A 13,224-nucleotide genomic window follows, 5' to 3' on the forward strand; every position below is an offset into this window, starting at 1 on the left:
CACTTCTTCCCCCAGTATAGGCAGCTATTGTTACAAATTACTATATTTGTAGAAATTGGTTCCATTCTAACCAAGGGATGCAAGTATGACGCATCAGTTAAAACAATTTCATTAAAATCTAGAAGAGCAAGAGCTGCCATATCTAATCTTTGAAAATACCTTTTCTCTTTAAGGATCAAAATATTGTTCCCCCCACAGACGTAGAAAGATTTTGGTCCAGTTTTACTCAACATGTATTTAGTGGGAACCTATGAGATGTAATAATACTATAAAATATGAATAGATTCTAGAAAAGAAGAGAGGCCTTCTTTTTGCAACCCAGCAGGGCAGAAAGGATTAAATTCTTATAAAGGATGAACAAATGTATTAGAAAAGATACTGTATAATCAAGTTCAGAAAAGTGAAAAAAGTTGAGCAAGCTTTCATAGAAATGAACTATGGTTCTAACAATAAAACTTCCATTTTTATAGCATTTACTAGTTTCTGAAGCACTTTTACAGACTTGCTCTCATTGTTTCACATGGACCTTGCAAGGCTGGCAGGATTTGGATAAGTAATTCCTTTTAAAACATGTTTTAGAATACAGAATATTTAGACTGAAGAATGCATTCTTAAGAATAAAACTCAAGGGTGTGTGAGGAGAATATAGAGCAAGTTTTTGGTTTTGGTTCCATTATTAACTCGCTTTGTGAACTATGACATATCAGGTGATGTCTTGTAAAATCAAGGGTTGGACTTCTGGACTTTGAGAACTAAAACCCTCAAGTGATGGGCGGTAACAACTTTAACAGGCTATCTTTCCTAAAAGGAAACCTCATGCATGGTAGCACACTGGTTATTAAATCATATAGTATTAAGAATAATTAAGTAGAACCTGCTAAAGAATGACTGTGGAAGTGTATGGTTAGGAATATTAAAATATTCAGTAATTCCATGCAATAAAGCACATTGACATATTCAGCTGTTTTAAAAGATTTAGCAGCTGTACTGTTGGCTGATTTATGCTGGGGGCACCTTGCTACATAGCCTTGGCTTCAGGCTCTGATCGGATTTTTCAGATACAGACTAAGACTTGAGGCTTAGCCAACTTGATTGCAAAGGCAAGGCCCTGAATACAACTAGGCAAAAAGTATGATGGAAGGGTATAAGGCAATCACCGCTATTGTGAAAGGAAAACAAAGTATGTGCAACCTTGGTAAGTGACTAATAGCATCTCTATGTCTGGAGGATTGCACATTATCAGCTAATTACCTGTTTTCTTCCAACATTCTGGCACATGATCTCCAAATCAAGAAAAAACAAAACTGTGCTTCAGAAGATATTTTCAGACCTCTGCTACTGAACAAGATGGGGTAATAAGGACCAAATTTACCCTCTGTGTTGAAATAACTCCAACATGGACGAAATGTATGCAGCGATGGAGTGTAAGACGATGGATATGAGGCAAGGAAGGATAGTGACCTCTAAGAGAAGGAAAACATATGAGGTGAGCCCCAGGATTGTCCTAGCTTATCACCCTGAGAGAGTTTCCAGTTCACAGCATGGGGGAAGAAGAACCCAGGAAGATCCTGGCAGATCCTGAGGGCTGAGAAGTTGGAACTGAGAGACCCAGAAGACTAGGTTAGCTAAAGTTCATAGGAAAGAAGCCCAGGGAGCAGAGTTTCACAGAGAGAAAACCCTGGAGATCTATAGATGATCTCCCTCAAGTACTCAGCTGAGTAGTGATTAGCACGTGTGTGGTAAAGAATCATCGGGAGGGATCAGAGATAATAAGGTCCAGCACTCATATGGCAGGAAGGAGTGCCTGTTCCTTTCAAGTCATCCTGGAAACCTCATGACTCACAGAGCCTTGGGTAGAGCACATGAAAGAGTCTTGCCTCACTAGTGGGGGATAATTAGCCCTATACTGTCAGTCTAATCCCACCTAATCTTGAAAGATGCCAAAGGATCGAAAAATAGCACACAGTTTGGAAAGGGAGGGCTGGAAATCCATTATTGAGAGGTTCTTATACCATATGTGAAGTGGTCTAAAACCACTTGAGGTTACACTATGATAAATTAAAGATGTATATATACCATAAACCATAACACAACAACTGAAATAACAAAACAAAGAGTTATCGCTAATATGCCAACATAGAAGATAAAATGAATTCATGAATTCCCATTAATCTAAAGGAAGACAGAAAATGAGGAACAATCAAAGAACATATGGGATGGAGCAAAAACAAAAAGCATGATGACAGGTTTATACCTAACCATATTGATAAACACATTAAATATAAACAGTCCAAATATCCCCCAATTAAAAGAAGTCAGATTGGATTTGAAAAAAGCAAAATCCAAATATATGCTGCCTACAAGACATGCACATTCAATACAAAGACACAAATAGGCTAAAAATAAAAGGATGAGAAAAGTTCTACCATCCACCAGTAATCAGAAGGAAGCTGGAATGGCTACATTATTAGCCATTAGGGAAACACAAATTACAACCATGATGAGATACCACCATGTAGCTATTTAAATGGCTAAAATTTTAAAAATTGAACCACAGTCAAATTTTAGAGAGGATATGAAGAAACTGGAACTCTCATACACTGTTGGTGGGAATGTAAAATGGTCCAACATCTTTGGAAAACAGTCTGGCATTTTCTTAATAAGTGAAACACATGCCTACCACAAAATCTAGCTGTCCCTCCCCCAAGCATTTCCTCAAGAGAAATGAAAACAAAGTCCACTCAAAGACTTGTACATGGATGTTCAGAGCAGCTTTATCTGTACAGTCTCACGCTGGAAACAACCCAGAGGTCCATTAAAGGGTGAATGAATAAACAAATTTGAGTGTTCCCATAAAATGGAATACTGCTCAGCAATAAACAGGGACAAACTATTGATACATGTGACAACATGGATGAATCTCAAGATAATTATGGTACCTGAAACATGAGACCAAAAAGACTATACATTCCATTTATATAAAACTAGAAAACGCAAATTCCTTTACATCAATAGAAAGTAGAACAGTGGTTGCTTGGAGGCAGTGGAGGGGTGGGAGGGAGAGATTACCAAGGGCCATGAAGAAACTTTTGGGGGTATGGATATATTCATACCCATGTGGTGATGGCTTCTCAGGTATATACATTTATCAAACTTACCAATTTGTATGTTTTAAATATGGATATGTTAATTATACCTCGAGAAAGCTGTTATCAGAAAGGGAAGGTACAAGAACAATAATTCAGAGAGATATACATACCCCCTATGTTCACTGCAGCATTACGTACAATGGCCAAGACATGGAAATGACCTAAGTGTCCACCGACAGATGAATGGATAAAGAAATTTATATATATAATGGGATATTTTTCAGCCATAAAAAAGAATGAACTCTTGTCATTTGTGACAACATAGATGAACCTTGAGGGCAGTATGCTAAGTGAAATAAGTCAGACAGAGAAAGACAAACACCATATGATCTCGTATGTGGAATCTAAAAAGAAAACAAGCTTATAGATACAGAAAACCGACTGGTAGCTACCAGAGGTGGGGTTGTAGTGTGTGTGTGAAATGGGGGAAGGTGAAGGAGGTCAAAAGGTACAAACTTCCAATTATGAAATAAATAAGTCATGAGGTTGTAATGCATGGTGTGGCGACTATAGTTAGTAATACTGTATTATATTTTTGAAACTTGCTGAAAGAGTAGATCTTAACATTTCTCATAAGAACAAACAATTGTAACTAGGTATGGCGATGGATGTTAACCAAACTTGTTGTGATAATTATTTCACAATATATACAAATACTAATCATTATGCTGTTACACTTGAATATAATGTTGTATGTTAATTGCACCTTCATAAAAAGGGGGAGGAGGAGAAAGGGAAGCTATTTTATCTCATTTTCCTCCAAAGGTAACATTAAGTATATTCTATGTTGTTCAGAGCACACTGATCATTAATTGCTGAATCCGGTCCACCATAAAGGGAAAGATAAATATTTAATTTTTGGTCAATTACTTTTCTTTTGGAATCTTTGGAAAATTATTTAAGCACTGGTTAACTTTATGAATCTACAGATTTAGGCATGAATACTGTTTATCCAGAAAGGATAGTTTCATTTCCTAATTTTTCCCCTGTGGTATAACTTTCCATTTATTTTATAGTTTTTAATAATATTTTTGCTTCATTTCATGCATTAAGCAATTCAAGAAATATTTATTGAATGCCAAGCATCAGTAGGTAAGGTGTTTAGGGCTCCGCCTGCACTGAGCTGCCCTTCAGGTGCGGGAAATGGACTTTCAATAAATAAGTCAACAAACTCACGTAGCTACAGATTTTCGTAAGGGAGGTGAAGAATTCAAACAGGATGCTCTCTGTGATACAGAGTGATAAGAAATCTTCCAATGTGACTTAATTATATGTTAACTCTGCAGTCCATTACTTCAAATGATTCCCAGTTATTAAATTTGCACAGCAGAATTTTACTACTCTGTTTATAGTTAGTCACAAGCTCCAGGCCATTTAAAATAAAAGCTACAGATGAATAGAAAAGCCACTTAGTTAACTTGTCTTCGTCTTTTAGGCTTTGGCTGAAAGGCCACTTTCTCTGCGAAGCCTTCCTGGTCAGCCTTCCCTAACTCCCACCCTCACAGCAACACACACACACACCCACCCACCCACCCACCCCACAGGTCCTCACTATATGCCCTGCATTTGTCTCTCATGACACCCACCAGGATTTGTAATTATTATATGAGCCATTTTTCTTTATTAATGTGTATCTTCCCAAGAAACTAATCGCCAAGAGGGCAGAGACTCTGGTTTTTCCACAACTGCATGCCTATTATCTAACACAGAGTCTGGCAGAGGGTAGATGGCAGAAAAACATTTATTGAATAGAAAATATTTATTTAATGAAGGAGTAGTTGTGCTCACTTCAGAAAGAGTTTGGTGATTAAGTCTTCCTGGTACTACAGATGAGAGATTTCCCCCCTCTTTTTTTTAGGGGGGGTGGGGGCAGGGGGAGAGGGAGAGAGAGAATCCAGAGGGCAAGGAACCCGATGCGTGGCTCCATCTCACAACCCTGAGATCATGACCCAAGATGAAATCAAGAGTTGGATGCTCAACTGACTGAGCCCTCAGGTGCCCTGAGAGATTCTCATTTTTAATCTGTGAATGATTTAGATTCTGGGTTAAACAATCTATTCCTGAGACTGTGGTCTGAGATTCACATAATCACCCTACTTTAAATCTGTACTTCCTAAACTCTTGATGTAGGTGATTCCTGACAAATTAATAAACGTGAGGGGGAAGTTATGTTTTTTGTTGAAAGGGCTGAATTGTAAATGAAGAGGAAATACTGTCATGTCAATCTCGCCGTCTATTAGAGAGGAGGTATTGTACAGTTGCTATTTCTGAGAGGTTCTCCAGCCAGATTGCCTGGGTTCAAATCCCAACTCTCACCAGCTATGTGAACTCAGTCAAGCCACCTAACCTCTTGGTTCCTCATTTTCCTCATCTGTAAAATGAGGATAAAAATAGAATCTACTTCCTAGGGTGACTGCAATGCTTACAAGTGTTAGTACACGTAAAAGAGCTTAGAAAAGTGAATGGTATACAGTAAGTGCCACATAAGTGCTCATTATTAATTTCAGTAATGCACAATTCTCACTAAAATCAACTCTTCTCAGATCTATATTGTGCAACCCCATTGGCCAAATAAAGTATGGCCCTGTGTAAGAAGTGTATTTGTAATAGAATCATGACTTCCTAATTTATCGTATTTTTCATCTACATATCTACCTTTGAAATTAATGAATATATTAATTGAGGGGAGAATTTATATCCGGATGGCAATTATTTTAAGGACCTTAGAGAACTGATAAAAATGAAGAAACACTAAGATAAACTATGGTAACTTAGAATTCACTCTGTGGCACTGACCTTTAAACAGAGCATTTCTGAATTTCATAAGCCAGTTTCTTACTTGCGGAGTGGGCCTTAACATTCAGCCTTTCATATGGTCTGAAAGGGGGTTATTTCTAGAGGAATGTGCAGGGCAGGAGGAGAGGGGGAGTCTTTGGGGTGGAAATGTGGGAACAGCAGCCCTTTGAATGCTGCGCGTGACGTAGCATGGGAAATGGGAGCAGCTGCTGGCGGAGCATTTCACACGCAGCGGGACAGTGGGAAAAGCAAAGACGCAAACAGCCAGGGCAAACAAGCGCCCCAAGCCAGGGCGGGGCGGAGGCAGGCTGCTGCGGAGGACCGAGGTCTGGCTGCGGAGCGAAGGGCCCTTGAAAGAATGAAGAATAAAGCAGGGAAAACTCGGAGGGAAGGGCCAATGTCAGCTGTGGAAGAAGAAAGAAGGGAAAGGAAAGCGTGAGCGTAATGGCAGTTTTAAGTGTTGCTGAAAAGGAATGAGCAATACTGAGAAAGTAAAAGAACTACGGACATCCATAAAGCTGCTGTTTGAGCGCACTGGACAGGGACGTGTGCCATTTTTTAAACCAATAAAATAGTGACATGGATTACCATAGTGGCTAGCTCACAACTCGCAAAAATAGTTCCCGATGAAAACAAATCAGGAATTAAGGACCAAACGATCAGATAACCTGAGTTCATGAAGGTTTGGGTTCACTTTATAAAAGCTCTGAAAACATTAATACGCCTTTCATTCTCTTCAACCAATAAATATTTCTTTGACTTCCACTGGCTTCATTTTTGTACCCCATATAATTTTTTTGGTCACACTCCCTACATCATTCACTTTTCTCCCTCTAATCCCACACATCGTAATGACCTTTTTTTTCCACAACACAGAATGCCCCTGAAAACTAGACTGTTCTTTGGAGTGCGGAGGCCGGACTCTGGAACATCTGGGTCACATTACTTTCAAGGTTACACAGGCAATTTCAGTATCATTCTTCTTGAATAAAGTACAATTAGCTGTCAAAACATTGGAAGCCACACTGACTGAGGTAAATGTCTGTAAGGTTGACAGTACACGTTGACCTCAGTGTGCTCTAAAGGCTGGCACTATCCTGGGCCTTTGAGATGCACGCATTCCTCGTTGCTTCAAATCTTTAAAGGGATTTGTGCACTTCCTTTTTATTTATTTTTTAACAGAGATGAGGCTAAGCATAAATGATTGTTCTTTCCTCACTGAAAAGATGTTTTCTTAGAACTTAATTGTCCTTTTTTCATGGGTCAGTCTATTCCTAACGTCAACAAATCCTTCTGTGACCTAACCTTCTCTAAAACAAACACATTCTTTCCTCTTTGTTCTTCTCATTTCCTTCACTCTCAGCTTTTGAAAAACTCCTGCCAGGGGAGGCATCAAACTCAGCGTTGTAGTTGCAGTCTTTTTACTTACATTTTAGAACACGTTAGGGTAGTTTTTCCTACAGCACTACAATATCTTTGGATAGTGGACTACAATCTTTTCAAGTCCGTGGATCCCTTACTAACATTCCAAGAATTAGGGGACCCCTACATGATGCAAGTACTACTTATATCTCAACAGTTTCTCCCAGGACCTTGTTAGAAAGACAGAATCACAGGCCTCTCCCAATACCTACTAATTCTTGGGGCAGGGTGGGGGCTGGTGGTGAGGGTGTTTTAACAAGCTCTGCAGCTGAATCTTATCTGTGCTAGATTTTTCGTTCTAGACCAGTACTATCCAATAGAAATATAATGAGAGCTGCAGACGTCATTTTAAATTTTCTAGCAGACACATTAAAAAAGGTAAAAAGAAACAGTGTCAGTTGTTTACTTGAAGCAACAGGCTCACTTTATTCGTCTTCAAGAAAAATACCCAACTATGACTAATCATATAAATTATACAAAAGAAATGGGTGAAATCAATTCTAATAATATATTTTACTTAACCAAATACATAAAAATATTATCACCTCAACATGTAACCAATATAAAAATATTTTATTTTTGGGGCTGAGTCTTTGAAACCCGATATGTATATTACACTTACAACATATCTCCATTCTACTAAAAGGAATCTACGAGAAGTTTCCCTTCACCCTTCTCTTTCTGCCTGGAAGACAAGTTAAGGGCTTGGGTTTCCAGGTTGCTGTAGCACTGTAACATCCTCTAGTACAGAATTTTCTGCATGGCATTAGGCTTATTTTCCACAGTATGACCATAAACTTCTCAAAGTATCTTACATAAGACACTTTTTAAAATCTTTTAAAGTTGGCTGTACCTGGCAAGTACTTAATGTAGGACAATGGTTCTCAGAGTGTGGTCCCTGGACCGGCAGCATCAGCTTCGCTTGGGAGCTGGTTGGAAAGGCAGAATGTCCAACCCCAGCCCAGACCTACTGAATCAGAAACTCTGGAAGTGGGGCCCAGGATTTAGTAAGTCTTTAGGTGATCCCGATGCTTACGAACATTTGAGAACCACTGATGGAGGAAAACACATTTCCTTTGAGAATGGCCTCAGTCTCATCATTTTCTCCTGGGTTCTGTGGTCTAACCACAGGCAGAATTATTTTAGGTATTGTTAAAGAAACAGCCGAAAAAGGACATGATAAGAAGACATTGGTAGAAATAACCCTTGGCCAACCAAAGGGACCAAAGTCAGATATCCTCTCCTTACCCTCAGTTAGTAATAGGTCCACATTATTTGTAAGAGCAGATGGCAGAGCTCACTTAGGCTCCTTGCCTAGAAGGGACCCCATAATGCCAAATGCTTAGTACAGTATCCTTTAAAAAATATGAAGAAAATGTTCAGAATCTGTCAACACATTTAAAGGATCAAATCCTGTGCTCAATGATGACAAGGACAAACACACACGTACATACAGATAGAAGCTTGCTTTGAAAACCTACCTCACCAAAGTAAAGATCATAAGCTGCTCTGCTGGAATTTTTAATTTTTCAATTAAAACTCTTGTTCAATTTTTTAAAAAACAAAGCCACGCAAATATTTCTCTTGGCCAGCTAAATATGAGCCCATGTCCTTCCACAATCTTACTAGTCTGATTATGGAGACCAAATTCCTGGTCAGAAATCAGTGAAGAATTTTTAAGTTAGAGATCTGAAAAGGTACCACTTTTATAGTATTAGTGTCATAATAGCATATTTTTTGTTTATAACATGGAGAAAGAGTGAGCAATTACAGAAGTATTAAAAGAAAACCCATCTATAAAATTTTTCCTAAGATGGCATAAGCAGTAAATGTGATTTTGGTCAGTATGTCCTTGGACCAGACAGGATGATTACAGTGTCTGCTAGGTACACAGGAGATGCTCAATCACTGCTGATTGAATGGAAGAAGAAGGAAAGAGTGAAAGAAGGAATGGAATGTGCAGAAGACGAGGGCCTATATCTTTGTGACAGAAAGATAACACAGATGTGAAGACGGAGTATATAACTGTCTGCATGACTTTGGAAGAACCTTAGGAAACCTTTAAAGACATACATAATTCATGATACTGTCCCTAAACATATTTAAAGAATATCATGCCTAGAAATGTCTTCATATTCAATATTTTTCAAGTGATTACATTCCAGACATCCCACAATCAATAAAGCATGTACTCTTTATATTAAAGTGTATTTGCAGCTTCTGTTGCTCTTCATGGGTTTACTTGTAACACAGAGAAATGGTTAGAACATCCCCTAGCAGGGCTTTCCTAGAGTAGAATGTTCCCTACAGTACTTGTGCTTGGTGAATAAAGAGCATGACTATGTCACTAAACATGTATGCATTGCTTCAACATTAGAAAAGTTTAGCATCAGTTTCATTTTCTTCCCATTTGGTTTTGATACTCATTTCTACTGGGTCGAATACTAGCATTGGTACCACTTCAAGAGCTAATTCATTAAAATCACTTTCAGTTGATTTTAAGACGGTTGCTGAGTTCTAAAGACAATGAAGAATGTAACACTTTAACGTCTTAAATTTGAAACTACAGGTGGGATTTTTAAGGGGTACACTGAGCTGGGCTCATTAATCCATTGGTTCGTAAAAGGGAGATTTCAAAGTTAGTATCCCTGAGGATCATTCAAAAAAGGGGAGAAGCAGGAAAAGAGTGAAGTATTTCATACCCGTGCCACCCAAACTAGCTTTCAAGTATGACTTTGTGAAGTCCAAACTAAACAGGATTTTGATAAGAGGAAGCAAAAGGGGCGGGGGGTGCATTTCAGAAGAGAGGATTCACACCTTGACTGACACTTATAAGCTTGTGACCAGGACTGTGTCAGTTTCTATGTCTAAGTCTCAGTCTCTTTATGTGTAAAAGGGAATAGTGATAATAAGTAATTGTAAGGCATCATCATAATGTTATAGGGATTAAATGAGTGAATGCACGTGAAAACTCCTCCTCACTGCAAGGAGTGATGGTTTCCTATGCCTAAAACACATCGTCATGTGGTCTAGGACAGACATCCCGACCCCCGAGTCCACTCTGAGGCAGACAATAGGATTTTATTCCTACAGAGTTTCAAACAGGGAAACCAAGGTCTCTAAACTTCTGTTTGTGCATTTCAAATAAATTCAGAGCTCTCTATACACTATTTCTATGCATAGACAAATCGTGACTGTGTCTTACTCTGCTATTGATGTCACATATACACGGTTTATCTGTTTCTATCATTTTGACTGATATTACACACAGCTAAAAAAACCCAGCATGGCTTTCTTTTAAAATAAAAATTAATGGATTGTCTAATTAAACGCAGGATATTCTGGTATCAAGTAGATATAGCCTGGTACTATGTAACTCTCTTCTCTTACACTATTTTGCCCAAATTTAAGAAGTTTTCTTAGGTTTATATGTGCCTTCCCACTACTCCAACTCTCTATTTCTTAATTTTTCCCTTAGTGGACAAAGAAGCAGAGATGAATTTGTACTAATTTTTTATCATGATGTCATAACTGACAGGATTGTGAACAACGAAATTCTTTATTTTTCTAGAAATAGAATGTTATAATGATGATGGGCTCCGGCTTCCCTCCACAGAAGATGGCTGATTCTTTAGTCAGATACATTCTTCTAACTGTAAAATGTTGTCCATAGGACATGTGACTTGCTCTGCCAGTAATGGGGATGAAGTTATTTGATGTGAACCTCATTTCTTGGCTTTGTTCACTTTCTGAACAAGGACTCCCATTTATAATATAGCAGAGTGGTTACAACCATGGTCAAAGAAAAAAATGGAATCCACTTCACTCAGTTATGTGCAACCCCAAACCTTGGATTGATCAGCTTTCTGCCGAAAACACTTTTCAAGCATATCCTTAAGGTCATGTCCAAAAATAGCAACATGTGAAATTTGCCACAAGAGCATGCACCATGAACTCACTGAGCTGTTTAGTAGGAGAAAGCTGTGTATGTGTGGGCTTCGGATGAGGGGTTTAAATGTTAAAATGAAAGAAGGAGAAACACAATCCCCGCGAGCCACGTCTGTAATATGAATAGAGTAAGCCACTGTATTGATTCTAAACTAAATTTTGTCATATGCATATCTGCCCCCCCCCCAGATATCCAGATACAGAATCATAGGATTGAGCTGTATGTGACCTGAGACCAAATGGATTGCCTCATTTTATAAATGAGGGAATTAAAGCTGAGGGAGGATAAAGGCTTTTTCAAGATAATATGGTCAAAGAATGAGCTTCAGTTTTGAAGTCAGGGCTAATACTATTCACTTCAGTCCTCTTTTTACTACATCAGCTCCTTTCATGTACTTCCCTATATTTATAACCAAGTCCTTATTCATTTTAAGAATGAGCAAAACTTAAGCTATTAATATTTTCGTGTACTTTACATCTAAATAAAGAGTGTGACTATAATGGCCCATTTAGCACTGATCTTTAAAAACTTCCCTTATCAGTCATAATCTTTTAACCTCATCTATAAGCTCACATGCCATTGTCACAAATTCGTACCACATTTTGAAAGCAAATGCAGCATTTGATTCTTCTTTTTTTAAAAAAGATTTTATTTATTTGACAGGGAGAGAGAGAGCATAAGCAGGGGGAGTGGCAGGCAGAGGGAGAGGGGGAAGCAGGCTCCCCACTGAGCAGGGACCCCGATGTGGGGCTTGATCCCAGGACCCTGGGATCATGACCTGAGCCAAAAGCAGACACTTAACCCACTGAGCCACCCAGGCGCCCAGCATTTTGTTTTTCAAAAGAAATTTTAAGATACCGTTCAAGAGTGCTTGAAGAGAACGAATGTGGCCACTGCTTTTCCTTGGACATTTATTACTTTCCTTATTTATGCTTACAGTGAAAAACATATTAAGGATGAAGCTGATAAGGTTTTAATAGTACTTAGCCACTACAAAACTAATAGACATAGAAAGGCATGTAATTGCTTAACTATATTGCCTTCCTTTAGTCAATGCCACTTATAACAGTCTATCATACAAATATTTCAAAACTATCCATCACAACAAGAATTAAATTATAGGAGATCTCAAGAGGTCTTGAATTTGGAACTTGTTTTTATTAAAGATCTAGCAATTCTTCAACAGGACTTTCAATCACACCCCTAAATGGACTGCCAATATGAAAAGTTATCTGCTTTAGCATTTTTTTCCCATTAAAACATTGAAAACAAATATTTTTAAACTCAGTTTCCTGTCTTTCCTCAGAAGCATACTCTCTGCAACCTATGAAACCGGAGAGGGAAACAAAACAATTCTCTAATTCTATGGTAAAATCAGTTTGAGGGTTTTGGGGTATTTACACAGTGTCCTTCACATGGGGAACACAGAGACACATTACCTTTTCTGAGTTCTTACTATGAGCCAGGTACTGTACTAACAACTCTACATGAATTAATTTGTTTATTATTACAGCAAGCATGTTAGATATGAGAGAACTGACAGATAGGACAAGTGACTTCAAGGTCACTCAGTAAGTTTGATTCCCAAACTTGTATGCTATAATAATAATCATTATAACTGCAATAACACCAAGAGCTAGAATTTATACAGCATTTACTATGTAACTAGCACTGTTCCAAGCACTTTCCACATCTTTTGACTTACTTGTCCTAATAATAGACTGGTTTTAGAAACATTTAATATCCACATTTTCTTCAGATGAAAGACCGAAGCACAGAAAGGTTAAATAACCTGCCCAAGGTCCCACAGCTAGTAAGTGTGACCTTGAGCATGCTTCTGGTCCCTAGATTTATTATGCAAACCTATGAAAAACCTCCATATATAGGTTTGTGATAGGATGTTTTTTA

General features: G+C 38.3%; 1 protein-coding gene across 18 annotated transcripts in view; it reads right to left on the reverse strand.

Moving 5' to 3' along the window:
• DMD (dystrophin) overlaps positions 1-13,224 on the reverse strand; it is a 2,358,181-nt gene that overhangs the window by 296,403 nt on the left and 2,048,554 nt on the right. The window lies entirely within an intron of this gene.

This window comes from Ursus arctos, chromosome X, assembly GCF_023065955.2.
Source record: "Ursus arctos isolate Adak ecotype North America chromosome X, UrsArc2.0, whole genome shotgun sequence".
NCBI lineage: Eukaryota > Metazoa > Chordata > Mammalia > Carnivora > Ursidae > Ursus > Ursus arctos.